The sequence below is a fragment of the Juglans regia genome, chromosome 3, assembly GCF_001411555.2.
Source record: "Juglans regia cultivar Chandler chromosome 3, Walnut 2.0, whole genome shotgun sequence".
Taxonomy (NCBI): domain Eukaryota; kingdom Viridiplantae; phylum Streptophyta; class Magnoliopsida; order Fagales; family Juglandaceae; genus Juglans; species Juglans regia.
Window position 1 is genome coordinate 25,780,765 of NC_049903.1, and position 17,667 is coordinate 25,798,431.

At 36.8% G+C, this 17,667-nt stretch overlaps 1 non-coding gene across 1 annotated transcript; it reads right to left on the bottom strand.

Moving 5' to 3' along the window:
* Window positions 1–4,056: 4,056 nt before the first annotated feature.
* LOC118348108 lies at window positions 4,057–4,163 on the bottom strand. The gene has a single exon (XR_004801253.1). It is a non-coding gene; the product is annotated as a small nucleolar RNA R71 (small nucleolar RNA).
* Between the last annotated feature and the right edge of the window lie 13,504 nt (window positions 4,164–17,667).

The following is a 17,667-nucleotide window of genomic DNA, read 5'->3' on the forward strand; positions in this document are numbered from 1 at the left end:
GTTGAACGGGATTCTTGATCAGGCCTTATTTATAAACTCATACCTTAACGATCGGAGAAAATGAAGGTAAACCCATTTATCTGCACCTAAACCTGCACCTCTAAGCCCATTAAGACAGGAGAGGTGCAGGTGCAAATGCAGATAAATGAAATAACCCTCGGCTCCCTTTCAAAGACTGTGTACAGAAAACAATATTGAATTTTTTGGAACAAGAAAGAGCATTGCTAGAGATATTTGGGAATTTGGAGGCCTCGAGAAAGAAAGAGCATTGCTCGAGGAGGTCTGCTGGCTGCTGCTCATGGAGGATGGAACCAATTACATATAAAGGCATCGATGTTTCAAGTTAGGAAGAGATGCATTAATGCATTGCAGTGATTGCACTGGCAGAAGAGTTGTGATCAGGCAATCAGGCGTCGTCCCACGTGATAGAAATGGCAGAGCACGTGGGGATTGGTGAATCAGGCAATCAAATCGCGACACGTTAACAAGTTATCCCTATTCTACGGAAGAGTGAATGACTGATGTTTGGTCACGTGGACATATATTACAACGAACCAAACCAGCATGACCATCCGGTCCAAGTGACCAAACCACATTGAACGGAAAGTCAGTCAATTTCTCGGAACCTAATCATCTTATAAATCCCATAATTTAAACAAAAAACTATAATAAAAAGTTGTTCATATTTTATATTGGATAGATTATTAATTTTCATTTGATTCCGAAAAGGAAGATACTTTTCTTAGATTGGAGTAGACTCCGACATGCAATTTTAAGAAAATTTATATATCAAAATGTTGCCAAGATGACTAATTCAAGAGAGGGAGAATTGTATTTTTTTCTAAATCAAAATCAAAATTATATATTAAATGTGAATGGAATAGTAAAATTAATAATTAGAGACAAAACTCTCCTATAAATAGCGGTTATCATCAATATTCATTCTCATACTTTGAGATCGTCGAAATCTCATAACTTTCTCTCTCTAATTCTTGAGAGAAGGCGAAAACTCTAACTTCGAAGGCGAAGCTCGCACTCTCACACTTTCAGACACCTAAGTCCTTATCGAACTAAGAGAGGCCAGATCATCAACAAGCTATTCAGTGAAAAGCTTACTGCAGAAGTAGGTTCTTCTCTACAACAATGCTAGCAATGTTGGTTAAATGAAAATGAATATGCCATGCTACAATTTACTACGTTTTTGTCCCCTATTTTTTGATATTTTCTACATGCATAATAGTACCCCATAATGATTTGTTGGCTATCTTTGTTAAAGCATTGTTATTATTTTGTAAAAGTACCACCTTACATCATTTAAGAGAAGTTTCTAGGTGAGTGGATCACAACTCAAAGTCAAGATAAGGTATTATATCAGTGGAGCTTCTTTGTTTACTCAGAAATGTCTGAATTGAGTGGCGTCCCATGAATTGTCGTTGGGCTACAATAGGCTTGAACAATATGGTAATGCTCTCAAATCGAAGTTGTCTCCACTCGATTGAAGAAGACTAGAGGACACTGTGGTCAAGTACGGGGCGCAAAGCCAAGCATTGCTTGTTATGATGTTGTATATGCACGATCGTTACCCGTAATGTGACAAAAGAATCCAGGATGTCTTTAAGACCATGTGAAAGGGGAGACCATGACGCACACGTTAATAAACTTAAATGATTGATAAGATGGTTTTCATGATGTTAAATGGACTTGGGGTCTAGGATTAATATATTATGTGATGATTTGGGCATTAGATGCTCAATTATCTTTACTGTGAACTATGATTATTTTATTTGCTCGGAGGCTGTCAGTATGACTTATTTGTTATATTCATGTTATTACTTGCATTTTTAGTTGTTGTCTTGAGTATATTTATTGAGATTTTCTCGAAATCTCACAATGGTAATCACACTACGGTTACGCTGACAAAGTGTTAAAATTGCATGAAAGTTGCTTAAGTGAATAAATTGTTTAACCAAAAATTAATTAAGCACTTAATTATGCAGTAGATTATAGTATTTGAGTTAAATTGATAATACATGATATTGCGCACTTAAAAAGACTCATAATGCAGCTGGTTGTAACAATGATACACATGACACCTACATTATTGATACACATTAAGTTTAATATTTCAGCTTTGCCCTTATAGTGAATTGATGCTCTTTTGGGTGGATTCACTCAGTGTGCCTAAGGGAGTTAGGAGAGGAGATTTTGTGGTCCTAAAAGTGGATTCACTCGGTGTGCCTAGGGGAGCCAACGAAAAATGATGATGTGGTCCTGAAGGGGGAGACACTCGGTTATGCTAGAGGGATTGAAAGAGGTGCGTGACAGGTAGGAGGAGGCATCTTTTGGGTCTTAGTTTTAGTTGCCGTTTTCATATATCTTTCGGTGGAGAACTTGGCTGGTAGGAAGGAAAAGTTTGCATCGATTTTCTCTAAAAATAAAAATACAAAGATCATATGTGGCTGGAAACTTCTTCTGAGAGCGATGACTCTACTTTTGCTGAGTTTTATTTCTGAAAAGAGGATGCAAGGCTAACTTTATAGCTCGGGCTGTACGATGAGGCCTAATTTGTTTTCGATTTTAGATTAATGTAATTTCTTTTGGTTTAAACTCCATTTTTACTCTATTGCAAGCTTGAAATTGATTTGAAACTGGAAATAAGCTCTTATTCTTGCTCTGTTGTAGACATAAGGCACAACAGAGGCTCGAAAACTTATCAAGGTTTCTTTCGATCAAATGCTATTGTGGGTTTGGCTAGCAATGCAACGAAGATGTTAAAGAAATGGTGCAAATCTGAATGGGAACTCTCCATCTTCCAATTATTAATTCCTTGACTAGATTGAAAGTTGAGAATCAACACTATGGAAAATTAACTAAGAACCAAATCAAAAAGTGGTTCATCCGTAGCTCAAGTGTTCGATAAATTGCTTCTTAGATTTTCTTTCGCTTTGAAATCTTAAATGTTTTTCTGACTTCATTTGGTTGCATTCAATTTCATATTTTGTTTCTCTTGTTTTCAATATTTCTTACGTTTTAATTCTTAAAGTTGAATCCAAAACTCCATCATTTTAATCTTCATACAATTATGTATATCCATACAACCTACACCTGTATATAAATCACAACAAATAGTTTCTCCTTGGTTTAGTGCCCAGTTTCATAGAATTAAAAATTTCACGAGTCTTATAGAAAATTTCTTTTTCTTTTCTTTGTACATTTACCATCAGATTTGACATAGCATTTTCAAGATTGTTTTAATACTCCTTTGTCACTATGGAATACAATCCTGGATTTTTCCTTGATACAACATGACACTTCTACAGTTGGGAGAACACATTTGAAACTACGTCAAGTTTTTGGCGCCGTTGTCGGGGACAATTGGTGTTCATTGAAGCAATTTTGTTTGAGAAAGTTGAGGTTTATAATGTTGTGAACCTCTTCACAGTTTGATTATATCTAAACTTTTCTTTTCTTTTTCAGTTGATTGTTCTCTTTATTTTACAAATCTTTTTTACTATTGTATATGTCTGGTTGGGATCGAAATCATTCTGGTCATCTTATTAGAAATCTTAACAGCACTCACTCTAATTCAACATCTTTTGATTCAACATCTAATTTAGCATCTGTATCTCTTAAGTTCACATCTGAAACTTAAAGCAATATGGATGATAATGAGCATGCTGAGAAGGAGATTGTGAATCCTAATAGGACTCTTAGGGAATACCTACACCCTGTTTAAACCATTGCACCTTCATGCATCATCCAACCTCAAAATGTTAACAATTTCAATTTCAAACTCTGCATGATACCTCTGCTTCCACATTTTCATAGTATGGAGTCTAGAAATCCTTATTTACATATCAAGGAATTTGAGGAAGTATGTTCTACATTTTTGGATCGTACATGCATAGAAGAAGTCATTAGGCTTAAGTTGTTCCCATTTTCTTTAAAAGCTAAAGCTAAAACATGGTTGAACTCACTTAGATCTCGATCCATAGGCACTTGGCAGGAGATGCAAACAGAGTTTTTGAAATTTTTCTTCCAATACATAGGACAAATGTTTTGAAAAGACAGATCATGATTTTTTTTCAAAAAGATTCTGAAACTTTTTATCAATGCTGGGAAAGGTTCAAAGATCTATTTAATTCATGTCCACATCATGGTTATGAGCATTGGCATGTGATTAGTTTTTTCTATGAGAGTTTGCCACCCAAAATGTGTCAGTTTGTTGAAACCATGTGCAATGGGGAGTTTTTCAATAAAGAACCTGAAGAAGCATTCGAATATTTTGATTATTTGGCTGAGAATGCCCAATCTTGGGATACTGCTGCTGCTTATGACAGATCTAAGGGTGTTGAGTCTAGTGGTGGCAAGTTTAATTTTAAAGAGGATGATGATATGCCTACTAGAATAGCATTGCTATCTAAAAAAACTGATTCCATTAAAATGAAAATGGTTAATGAGGTGCAAGTTATTCCTAGAGTGCATAAAAAATGTGAAATTTGTGAAGAGTTAGGACATTCTACTAATGAATGCCCCACTATCCCTGCATTTAAAGAGGTGCTATTAGATCAAACATGTGCTGTGAATTTGATTTCTAAACCATTTGTTAGGCCTTATTCTAACACTTACAACCCAGGTTGGAGGAACCATCCAAACTTCAGTTGGACGAGTGGTAGACATTCATGCTCAAGGGGTAGACAAGGTAGAGAAGGCTGGTAAGGTTTCTAACTCAACTCAAATTGCTAGTGGAGAAAATGTGACTGATGTAAAGGTAAATCTCTGCCCTGTTCTAGCTCATTTCCCTCAAAGACTTGTCCCTTTGCATAAAGATTAAAATCTTTCTGACATTTTGGAAATTTTTAAACAAGTTAGGATCAACTTTCATTTGTTAAATGTCATTCAACAAATTCATGCATATGCTAAGTTCTTAAAGGACTTGTGCACTATTAAAAGGAAACTAAATGTCCAAAAAAAGGCTTTCTTAAATGAACAAGTTAACACCCCACCAAAGTATAAAGACCCGGGGTCTCCCACAATTGCTTGTGTAATAGGTAGCTTAAAAATTGATCAAACACTTTTAGACCCGAGTTCAAGTGTGAATTTGCTTCCTTATATACCATATATGAACAATTAGGATTGGGAGAATTGAAACCAATCTCAATCATTTTGCAATTAGATGATCGTTCCATTAAGATGCCTAGGGGTATTATTGAGGATGTTTTAGTTCAAGTTGATAAATTCTTTTATCTGGTGGATTTTGTAGTGCTTAACGTTCATTTGACAATTTCTTCTTCTTTTCAAGCACCAATAATCCTTGAAATACATTTTCTTGCAACATCTAATGCATTGATTAATTGTAGAACTGGTGTTTTGAAATTGAATTTCAAAAACATGACATTAGAACTAAATATTTTTAACACTTGCAAGCAGGCAAATGACTTGAAAGAGGTTCAAGAAGTAAATTTGTTGGAGGCTATTCTTGATGAAGAAACTTATTTAGAAAAATAGTGTGCTAAGTTAGAAACTGGTTTAGTGGTTGTTAGTGAATTTTCTGGAAACAATTCTGACCAGTTTAATGTTTCTTTCATAGAAAATCAAAAGCAGACATGCTAGAGGTAAAAATTCGAGCAACTCCCATCCCTAGCAGTAGCATCGAGGCCCTCCTCTTCATATGAAATCTCAAAATTGGACTTGAAACCACCGCCAACAGATCTGAAATATGTTTTTTCTGGGGCCCAACAACACCTTTCAAGTGGTGGTTTCTTCCTTGTTCCCTGAAACACAAGAGGGGGAGGCTAGTTGAAGTGTTGAAGTATTGAAGTAGCATACGGGAGCTATTGGCTAGACTATAGCAAATATCAAAGGTATAAGCCCCCTAATTTGTACTCATAGGATTTATCTAGAAGAAAATGCAAAAACTTCTAGGAAAATGCAAAGGTAATTGAACCCTACCATGAAAGAAGTTGTTAAAATTGAAGTATTGAAATTGCTTGATGTTGGTATCTTTTTTTTTTTTTTTTTTGCTTGATGTTGGTATCATTTATCCTATATCGGACAGTAAGTGGGTGAGTCCAAAAACATCTGGGTTGACAGTTATGAAAAATGATCATGATGAGTTGATTCCTATGAGAATGACCACTGGTTGACGTATACCAGTGGTCATTCTCATAGCAAGTTAAATTTGACCAAAATTTAAATACTGCTCAAATCAAATCATTCGAAAAAGTGTCCCAAATGATCAAATATTTTGTTGTGCTAAATGCTTGTCATATCGAGGCATGTAGTGGCCATTTTTTTTCTCATAAGACGGTAGTTAAAATTTTGCAACGTGGTTTGTATTGGCATACCATGTTTAAGGATGCATATATTTTTTGTAAATCTTGTGAACCATGTCAGAAATTGAATAGAATAACTAAAAGAAACATGATGCCTCTACAACCTGTTTTGGTGCTAAAAGTATTTTATTGTTGGGGCATTGACTTTATGGGGCCCTTTCCTCCTTCTTTTGGTCATTTATGCATTATAGTTGCTATTGACTACGCGTCTAAATGGGTCGAAACTATTCCTTACAAAACAAATGACCATCAAGTTGTGCTTAAGTTTTTAAAAGAAAATATTTTCTCTTGTTTTGGCATCTAAAGCTATCATAAATGACAATGGCAACCATTTTCTAAACAAACCCTTTGCTGCCCTCTTACACAAGTATGGTATTCACCATAAGGTTTCTATCCCATATCATCCTCAAACAAATGGTAAAGCTGAACTTGCTAATAGGGAAATTAAGATTATTTTGGAAAAAACTATGAATCCCAACTGTAAGGATTGGACTTTGAGATTACCCGATGCATTATGGGCTTATAGGACTACATATAAAACCATTATTGGTATGTCCCCTTATCAGTTAGTCTATGGTAAGGCCTGTCATTTCCTGTTGAACTTGAACACCGTGTTTTTTGAGCCATCAAGAAATTTAATTTTGATCTTGACCAGGCTGGATCTTTAAGGAAGTTACACTTTTCTAAATTTGAGGAACTTAAGAAGGATTCTTACAATAACTCTAAGCTGTCCAAGGAACGCATGAAGCCTTTACATGATAAGCACATTCAACGAAAATCATTTGAATGTAATCAGCAAGTTTACTCTACAATTCTCGACTTCATTTGTTTCTTGGCAAGTGAAGATCCCGATGGAGTGGCCCTTATCTGATTAAAACAGTCTTTCCTCATGGTGTTGTTGAGGTTGTCAATCCTCAAAATGGAAATGCTTTCAAAGTAAATAGCCAAAGACTCAAACCTTTTTCTGAAACAATTTTCACCTGAGGCCACCACTAGTCTTTTGCAAGATCCTACTTACCCTGTTGCTACTTAGTACTTTTCTTTGTTTTATTGATTTTTTTTTCTGTTGTGCTTACTTCTTTTGTTTCACAGATTTTTGTTTTATCTTTATTTTCCCTTTTACTATCATTATCCTGCAGCTTATTCAGGTAGCTCTCTTCCATTTTTCCTTCCTGATTCTTTTTGCCTTTACTCATTGAGGATAATGCTCATTACGAGTTGGAGTGGGAGCAGAAGTGTTTTTTTTTTTTTTATGGTTTTTCTGGTACTATCAGGCTTTATATAAAATACTTTTTATTGCACGTCCAAGAACATTTGAAAGGAACTGATTTTTTGGTGACTCAACAAGTTTTAAACTAATATTTTCAAACTTTTATACTTGTGAAAAGATCTATTGGAATTATGAGCTACGTTAGCATTTAAGGATCTAGATTTTAGCTCAAAATAGAAGTTTATCCAATTTTTAGTCGATTAGGCTAGGGTGATTTGCTAAAACCTACTAACTGCTGATATACACATACACTCAGAATATTTTAGTTGACACTATTATACCAGGCATTGAAGATCAACATTGCAGCTATATGGAACTTTCATTAACCATATCCTAATGGCTTAGGAAGAAACTCCATTATGCCTTAAAAAAATAAGTATGAAAAGGAAGAATGAAAGCATGAAAACAAATGAGAAAAGGGACAAGCAAGGGATCAAGTTGTGTGTGATGGAAAATGCAAACTATTACTGGGGTTCCAACAATTAAAAAAAAAAAGGTCTTTAAAAGTATAATAGCGTGAAAGCTGCCATTATAATAGTTTTGAATTAGAGTAAAACCAATTGGTCTTTCTTAATCAAATGCTGATGTTGGAACCTTTTAAATGGATATTGGTAGTCAAACTTGGAAATCTGATCACACACTTGCGCATTTAGGGTTAAGCATTTTTTTTTTTTGCATATTCTTTCCCTTGGATGATTAGCTGGATAATGTATAAACTTCTATGGAGAACTAATGTCTGATTTACATTAGCTCTAATGCTCTAAAGCTAATGAATTTGACTTGTGGTATAGATTTTTGCTAGAGACTAGCAAAAAGCTAGTTAGGGGTGTGATAAAGTGTTAAAACTGCATGAAAGGTTCTTAAGTGAATAAATTGTTTAACCAAAAATGAATTAAGCATTTAATTATGCAGTAGATTATAGAATTTGAGTTAAATTGATAATACCTAATATTTTGCACTCAAAAAGATTCATAATGCAGCTGGTTGTAACAAGGATACACATGACACCTACATTATTGAGCCACAATAGTGATAAGCACTTGATCCTATTTGCTATAGGACATTTCTGGAGATAAGATGCCAAATGAATTGATGCTCTTTTGGGTGGATTCACTCAGTGTGCCTAAGGGAGCTAGGAGAGGAGATTCTGTGGTCCTAAAAGTGGATTCACTCGGTGTGCTTAGGGAGCTAACAAAAAATGATGCTGTGGTCCTGAAGGGGGAGACACTCGGTTATGCTAGAGGGATTGGAAGAGGTGCATGTCAGGAAGGAGGAGGCATTTTTTGTGTATGGGTTTTAGCTACTGTTTTCATATATCTTTTGGTAGAGTACTTGGCAGTAGGAAGGAAAAGTTTGCAATGACTTTCTCTAAAAAAAAAAATTACAAAAATCAAATGTGGCTAGGAACTTCATCTGGGAGTGATGGCTCTGCTTTTGCTGAGTTTTATTTCTGAAAAGAGGATGGAAGGCTAACTTTGTAGCTTGGGTTGTGGTATGAGGCTTGATTTGTTTTAGGTTTTAGATTAATGAAATTTATGTTGGTTTAAACTCCATTTTTACTCTGTTGCAAGCCTAAAATTGATTTGAAACTAGAAAGAAGCTCTTATTCTTGCTTTGTTGTAGACGTAAGGCATAACAGAGGCTTGAAAACTTATCAAGGTTTCTTTCGGTCAGATGCTATTGTGGGTTTAGCTGGCAATACAGTGAAGATTTTAAAGAAATGGTACAAATCTGAACGTAAACTCTCCATCTTTCGATTATTAATGCCTTGACTGGATTGATAGTCGAGAATTAGCACCACAAAAAATTAACTAAGAACCGAAAGAACAAGAGGTTCATCTGTAGCTCAAGTGTTCGATAAATTGCTTCTTAGATTTTCTTTCTCTTTGAAATCTTAAATATTTTTCTGACTTCATTTGGTTACATTCAGTTTCATATTTTGTTTCTCTTGTTTTCAATATTTCTTACATTTTAATTCTCAAAGTTGAATCCAAAACTCCATCATTTCAATTTACATACAATTATGTATATCCATGCAACCTACACCTGCATATAAATCACAACAAATAGTTTCTCCTTGGCTTAGTGCCTAGTTTCATACAATTAAAAATTCCACAACCAATCTTTTAGAAAATTTCCTTTTCTATTCTTTGTACATATACCATCAGATTTCACAAAACATTTTCAAGATTGTTTTAATCAATGTTTTGAATACCGTACCAGTGACTGTTTCGGTCGAGGCATTGAAACAAGATATTTCAATACCGGTACCGTTTTGAAATAGTCTATATATGAATAAATTATATATATATAAATTATATTCCAAAATAATAGTCTCTACATGAAAAAAGTATATATATATATATATATAAATTATAAATAGTTTAGTCTGAATTAGGGAGTCAAAAACTGAGCTTGTAGTTTAAAGAAATGAAAAAAAAAAAGTAAAGGCCAAAATATTGGTCAGTACAAGCCAAAACGGTCGAAATTCTGACCGGTACGAAACTATATCATTTTCTGTACCGGCTATGTCACATAAACAAAATATTTCGGTCGTATCGGCCGGTACAGTACAAAATTCAAAACCTTAGTTTTAATACTCCTTTGTCTTTGTAAAATATGATCCTTTTATCCTTGATACAACTTGAAACCTCTACACTTGAGAGAACACATTTGGAACCATGTCATATGCTCATCGAGACCGTAGGCTTTCTTCAGATGTAGGAATTCGGGGTCTATCCCCATTTAATATTAATTTTTGTAAAGTCATTTGTGGTTATATTTATGTTGGACGATGAACAGTCTGTAATATGTTTTTAATATTGGTATGAACGTGACTGATAGTTATTATTATTATTTCGAAAGTTGAATATTTTTATCTGGTACTTATATTTCTAATTATGACATGTATCTTAACCTTTTCCAACCCAACTACTTGTACACGTATGCCGGGCATACAAATATACAAATATTCCACAAAACGTAATGGGTGTTTGCCCGTGTAGTGAGAATATCGACCTATAAGCCAATGGGAGATGTTGGGGGCATGGGGGTGTCCCTCTAGCCATGGCCAATCTAGAATCTTATTTAGAGAATGATTGTTTCTTTTTTCTAACTAGTTCTCATTATTTTGTCAAGGATAACAAAATTGAAAACTACAATCCTAGAAAAACTGAGTGAAGGCGGGCTTTACCCCCATTCACATCAATAAAACACGCCCTCAATATGTGTCGAGCACAAGTAGTTCTCTTTGGTGTTCAAACATCCTTCTACGTGTGGCATGCACATTTGGGCCATCCTTCTTATTAGACATTAACAAAGTTTCATTTATGCATTTAAATCTTCCTTTTGCTGGTCCTATGAGTCAGGAACATATATGTTTCTCTTGTTGGTCCTGTGGTTGAAGGAACATGGCACCCAACAGCAACAAAACAAGTGCAACACAGCAAGTGACAGGTGGTTCCCACCTCCTCAGGATTCCCTCAAGATCAACTGGGATGCAGTTATGGACAAAGCCAACAGCCAGGTGGGGATTGGCATCATGGTAAGGGATGATAAGGGACTGGTCTCTGCTGCAATGAGATACAAAGTGGCTTTGTTCCCAGACCCCTTACTGGCTGAAGCTACTGGTGCACTCGAGACAGTCAAGTTTGGACTACAACTGGGTCACACTAGTGTTATATTGGAAGGTGACTCACTTCAGGTAGTCACAGCTCTTCAAAAGGAAGATGTGTCATGGTCAGAGGCAGGCCTTTTTTCAATGATGCCAAAGTTCTTCTACAATCTTTTGTTCAATGGTCTGTCCAACATGTTGGCAGATCTTGTAACATAGTGGCACACACTTTAGCTAGAGATGCACTGTCTTTTTCTGGTTCAGACGTGAGAGTATATATGGAGGAAGCCCCCCCATCTTGTATCACACATCTGTTATGATCTCATTTCTATGAATGAAAGTTCCAATTTCATATAAAAAAAAAAAAAAAAAGGAACATGTATGTTTCTCTTGTCAACTTGGAAAAACCAAACAATTGCCTTTCCAAGAGTCTGGTAGAGTGTCATCTTTTCCTTCAGAACTTATTCATTGGGATGTATTTCACCCACTTCATCTTATAGCAGCGCAGTCATTGCTACTATGTCATATTTGATGATGACTACTCTAGATTTACATGGTTGTACCCGATTTTCAATAAAATTGATGAATTCCTTGCTTTGTCAATTTTAAACTCTAGTTGGAAAATTTATTTTGTTGCACTATTAAACAACTCCAATCTAACAATGCTGGGGAAATTTTCTCCACTAAATTTTGATCCTTCCTAGAATCTAGTGGCATTTTTTATTGTTTAACACATGCTCATCCACTTCCCGAAAAACGAAATAGTTGAACAAAACATCAACACATCATGGGAGTTGGCTTATCCATGCTTGCACAATCCAATCTCCCTCACTCTTTTTGGATAGATTCCTTTTCAAGGTGTGGAGATAAATCCATTATTCAAAATAAATGAAACTGAAGCAAAAGGGTACTGATAGTTTTATACAAGGCACACACCTTGTAGCCAAGGGATTTTATAAGGTCAGTGGTGCAAATTCTCCAAAGACCTTTAGTCCTGTTAATAAACTTATAACTGTGTGAGTGGTTCTTAATGTCTCCAATGCCTTCATGGCATATTAGATGAGGAAATGTATATGAAGCATCCTAGAGGACTCGTTGATCCTATTAATCTTGAGTATGTTTGTTGGCTCCATAAGGAGTTACGTACATGGCCATAAGTAGGCACCTCTAGTCTGGTTTATTGGGCTTTCGTACAGTTTACTTGATATGGGCCCTGTTGGATCACAAGTAGACACTTCTACTCTCTCTTTACATTTCATCAAGTGACTGTCCATATTTTTTTGTTGATCTATGTTGAATGACGTAGAAAATGGCAACATGCAGGGGCTCATTTGAATGTTATACTCATAGACAAATTACAGGCTAAACTTGCATAAAAAATTCTTGGACCTCTTGGGTTTTTTCTTGGAATTCAAACAACCTATAATGCCCATGGCCCATGGGTTAACATCCTTTTGCGTAAGTAAATACATCTTAAAGATGGTTCATCGTGCTTGAATAGTGGGTGCTAAACCATTTGATGCTCCCTGTGTATCTGGTGGCAACCTTTCCTCTCAAGCTGGTGATCCCCTCCCAAATGTTGATGCTGGAACTCTTACAATGCCAGAGATAGCTTATTGGATTAATCAGCTTTGCCAACATCTTCATGCTCCCACAACATCCCATTGGAGCTCTACCATGCGAGATCTTCAATACTGAAAGAGCACTTTTGTAAAGATATAAAATAAATAATAAAATCTACATATTTCCATCAGTTTAAACTTTTGGAACAAGTGGTAAATTTGTTCATGGTATCAGAGCCTATCACAGGACGAATGAGAGTCCACACTACTTACCCATGACAAGATCTTGGGTATGTTTATAAGGAATAAACATCATCTCTTGTTAAACCAGTTTTATGAGAAGAGTTAGGCCCATGAATTTCTACATGGTATCAGAGTAGAGGTCCTGAGTTCAAATCTTGACTCTACACTCTATCACATTTAATTAAATATTCCATGTGTTGGGCCGCCCATTGAGGGGAAGTTTGGCCCACAAGTGAGAGGGTTGTTAAGATATAAAATAAATAATAAAATCTACATTTTTCCATCAGATTAAACTTTTGGAACAAGTGGTGATTTCATATCCATATAAAAACACATATTTCTCTCTATAAAATGCCTAATAGGAGGAGTAGGATTAACTCCTTATAAAATTCAGGATGAGTTTGTCTCTAAGCCGTGTGTGACTTCTCAACAAACCCCCTCACATGTGGGCCGGTATTCAAGGTTGGAATCTTAAGGCTCACAAGGAGCATATCCAAAAACCTAAGTCCTTATCACTTGAGCCAACTCTAATGGGTAGTTTTGAACTTGTGATCTTATAACAAGCTCCACATCAGCTTGGAGCTTACAATGGAAATGTTTGTGTTGTATTGTGCAATCTATAACCTAGAATATTGTTATAAGTACTCACAATTTTACAGACAATATACGTATTGAATGATAGCCCCATTTTATCAATTTTTTCTTTGTTAATTTGAATTTCAAAATATTCACCATTTTTATAGCTAGCTCGTCAGCACATATGGTTATGTGCCGAAAATTGTAAGTAAAGATAACATTTTCCATTTAGAAAATATCATTTCTTCATCTATCTACAGCAAGTTGGGGGTTCATCACAATAGGATAGGTGTATGTGGGACATTTGCCTCCAATTAGTCCCAAAAGGAGCTAAATATAGTGCTGGCCAATCAACAATATGGTTTTGATCTCTCTCTCTCTTCTTTTTCTTTTATTTTTATTTTGCCTAAGCCAGATAGTTTCGAATTTACTGCCGTTATATGTAGTATACAAGATAGTTTAGGTAGCTTTTATGGACCTTGTATAACAAGTAATAAAGTATACATGATACAGAACCATGGTGTTGGCGCCCAAGAAAAAAATTATAACCATGGTATTGATTACAGTAAAAAGAAGTGCACTCTTTCATAAATAATTTTTTTTTCTCTAAGCACGCTTTATGTATGTGTGTATATGTATATTAAACAAAGATTACAAGACATAAGAAAGGGGTGGATGACTATCAAAGAGTTGATTTCTACCCACCCCTATTAAAAGGCAGCTGCCATTGCGGTTTTTGTGTACTCCAACTGGTAGACCGCGTTTCCAGTCAGGAGCTGTGGCGGTTGGAGATACATGGCATCTTGTTGTTTTCAGCTGGTTGATGAAAAAATTCCACTTCCTTAGCATGATGCTCCTTGGTTAGGAGAAAGAACATCAAAGACGAATACGGAGCTATGGATGGTCAGTCTCACTGGTGGCCAAAGAAGCTCGCTAGGGGCGGTGCCGGCACGTGGGGAACATGGAGATCTAACACCACTAAGCCTTTTGCAACTCGGCACAATGGTGCCTTGATCTCAGGCGTTGATTTTTTGGCAGCACTTTGTAACACACCTCTATCACTTAAAAGAAAAATATATAAAAATAGCTCACTTCGAGGGGAGCACCTCCATTGAAAAAAAGAAGGAAGAAGATGATAAGAAATAGAAAATAGAATATTCAATAACTTTCTGGATGCCTAAACCCTAGAGTCCTTGGCTCATATATAAAGGAGATGATCCTACATGGGCCCAAGCTAACACTAAAAACATACAGGGAAATAAAACTAAGGCCCAAGGCCCATTAGCTATCTTGTAGTCCAGATACATGCTGAATTGAAATTGTAAATGAAACTGGCCCAAGGCCCATAGCCCATGTCCTTGAATATTCACGGACTGTGACAAACCATCCCCCATAGAAGCACCTTGTCCACAAGGTGCGGTTTGGCTGCCACACTTGCTTTGCAACTGGAAATTGTTAACTTCCAACTCATCATCAGTGATCCAATCAAAGTTTCTATCTTTCACACCATGTCTTACAAGGCCCATGCAAATAACCTTGAAAGAAACAACATATGGGGAGGACATTTGTTCAAAAACCTCTTTTGCAAACTCATCCTTGCCATCTTCCACAAACTTGGCAGCCGCATCTGCTTCTTGAAGCCTTCCAACATCATTTGCTAACAAATTCTCAACTTCCTTCAGAATTGTCTCAACTACAGCTGCAATTTTCATGAAAATTGTAGATAAAACCATCCCTGTTCCAATTCTCTCAAAGCCTGGCACAACCTTTTTGTTCATAGTAGCCCCTTGCTTGGTAAAGAAATTTGATGAATATGCAAACAAAATAGCATATGCCAAGCTTGTCACCCTCACTGGAGCAAGCCTAAGAACTGCTTTTGCCTCCTCAATTATTTTAAATTCACTCTTCAAGTATTCCAACAACATATTCTCAAAATCGTCTCCTCCCAATAATGTGTCTCCATTTATTGCTTTCACCTCGTCATCAGGAGCTATAACGACAATAAGTAGAAAAAAATCAAGCAGTTGATGGGCAATTTTCGTATCTCCTAAAACTTGCAAATGTAAGAGTAATTTCCCTCCACTAGAGATTACCAGATCTTCTTTATATGGCAAGTTTACTTGACGAAGCAACCACTGCCCCCCAAGTCTGGTTATCATAGTCTCAGCCAACATAAGAGCCTCCAGCCTCTCTGCAGGTGCAACACGACTATGTAGGATGGCCGCAATACTATCACGAATATAATATGACCAACTTCCATTTGGCATTACATGAAGGGCATCATATAGTGGTGCCAAATATTTCAATGAGATGATGGTACAAAGTAGGTGGGGCAATTCAAATTTCAAGGAATTCTGCAATACTACAAATGACCTCACCATTGTTGACACAATCACCAAGAGCTCAAATAAGTAGTCATTAGCAATGACATCCAAAGACAGCTTGCTTAGTATCAACATCACCAGTTTTGTAGCTATCTCCATTAGATGAGAATCGTCTGAGAAAGTAGATATTTGAGAAGCCAACACTTTCCTGCCTCTAGATTCATACAATGTCAAGGCTCCATCTTCAGAAGCAATTGTTACTAGGTAGAGAAATTCATAGCATTCTTCAAGCACAGATAAGCCTAAATCCTTCGAAATTATCTCTAGTATCAGCGGAATCTTTAAATTCATATCTTCGAAAAAAATTTGGTTCATCAATTGAGTTTCCCCCATATCTTTCCCCTTTCCTCTATCAAAGGGCTCTAAAATAACCCTTAGTGGCAATATATCAAGCAAAAGATGAGCGGAAATCTTCTTACCTCTCATAATCACCTCAATGTTTGCTTTCTTCTCATAATCAAGCGTAGCTCTAGCATGCATAAGCTCCTGGTGCATGCCATCAATCTCTGCTCTTGAAAGAGAACTATGTTGATTATCAGCTTTCAATCTTGAAGTGTCCTGTGTGAGGCTCTGAATTTGCACTGCACGAATGTCGACAATAATTAGGTTCATGCGATGAAGCTCCTCCTTGGCAGCCCCAACCTCTCGATGCAGAGTCCTACGGTCTTCGACTAGCCTCTTATTGTCGCCTAAGAGCCTCCGAATCTCAACGGGCTGCATTTCAAGCTCTTCCTCCAGCAAAGCAGGATGAGGAGGATGCCTAAGCATCGGAGGACCCCGCATGAAAGGCCCTTCAGGATAACCATGCCTATCATTGAAGGCTTCATGGGGACCACGAATTCGCCCTGGCATATCAACGTACCCTCTCAGGTTTGTCTCATTCTCAAAATTTTGTGGGTCGTAATCTGGAGTGGGTTCCATTTTCTCGATTTTCCTCAACACATATTCTCTCAATATTTCGCGCCACTGCAATTCCATCATCCGGTGCCTCAATTTTTCATCCCAGCAATCACTCATCCAGATGGAGGCAAGAGAAGTTGCTACAGCCAGATCTTCCAAACCAGCGTTTGCCATTTTCATTTTCATCCAGGTTAAGCGATGAGGCTTTCCTCCTGTTTCGTTACCAACAGCTTTGAATAAATGGCTCTGTTTCTCACCCATGCGGAATTTGAAAGCAAGAAAGGGTGAATCTAGAAATTTTTCACGAAACAACATCATTTTTGTGTGGGTCTGCTGATGTACAGCCACCCGCGATTCCCCCCTATAGGTTGTGTTGCGGCTAGGGTTTGGAGTTTCTTTGGGTTACTAGGCGAGTGGGTGACGTCCCATGGAGGGTGCCAAACCAGGTGTGGTCCTTCGTTTGGAATACCTTCTACAGGGAAGATTTGATTGGTAGTAGCAGATATTCTAGTGAGGCTCGTATATGAAGGATTGTTGATTTCAACACTATCGTGCTGCCCTATGTTCACACAAGAGCTTATTTCTAGCTTGAACATTGGGTCTCTTGCCTTGGTCTCCTCTCGATGAGCACCAATTTCTTCCCCCTTTACTGCCGTTAATAATTCTTCCTCTGCAGCTTGGTCATGAGACTCCACTAAGGATTTCAAAGAACTACCGAAAACCGAGAGACACGGAACGTTCTCCCCCTTCAATCGGACCTCGTTTTTGTCTTCCTTCACTGCCG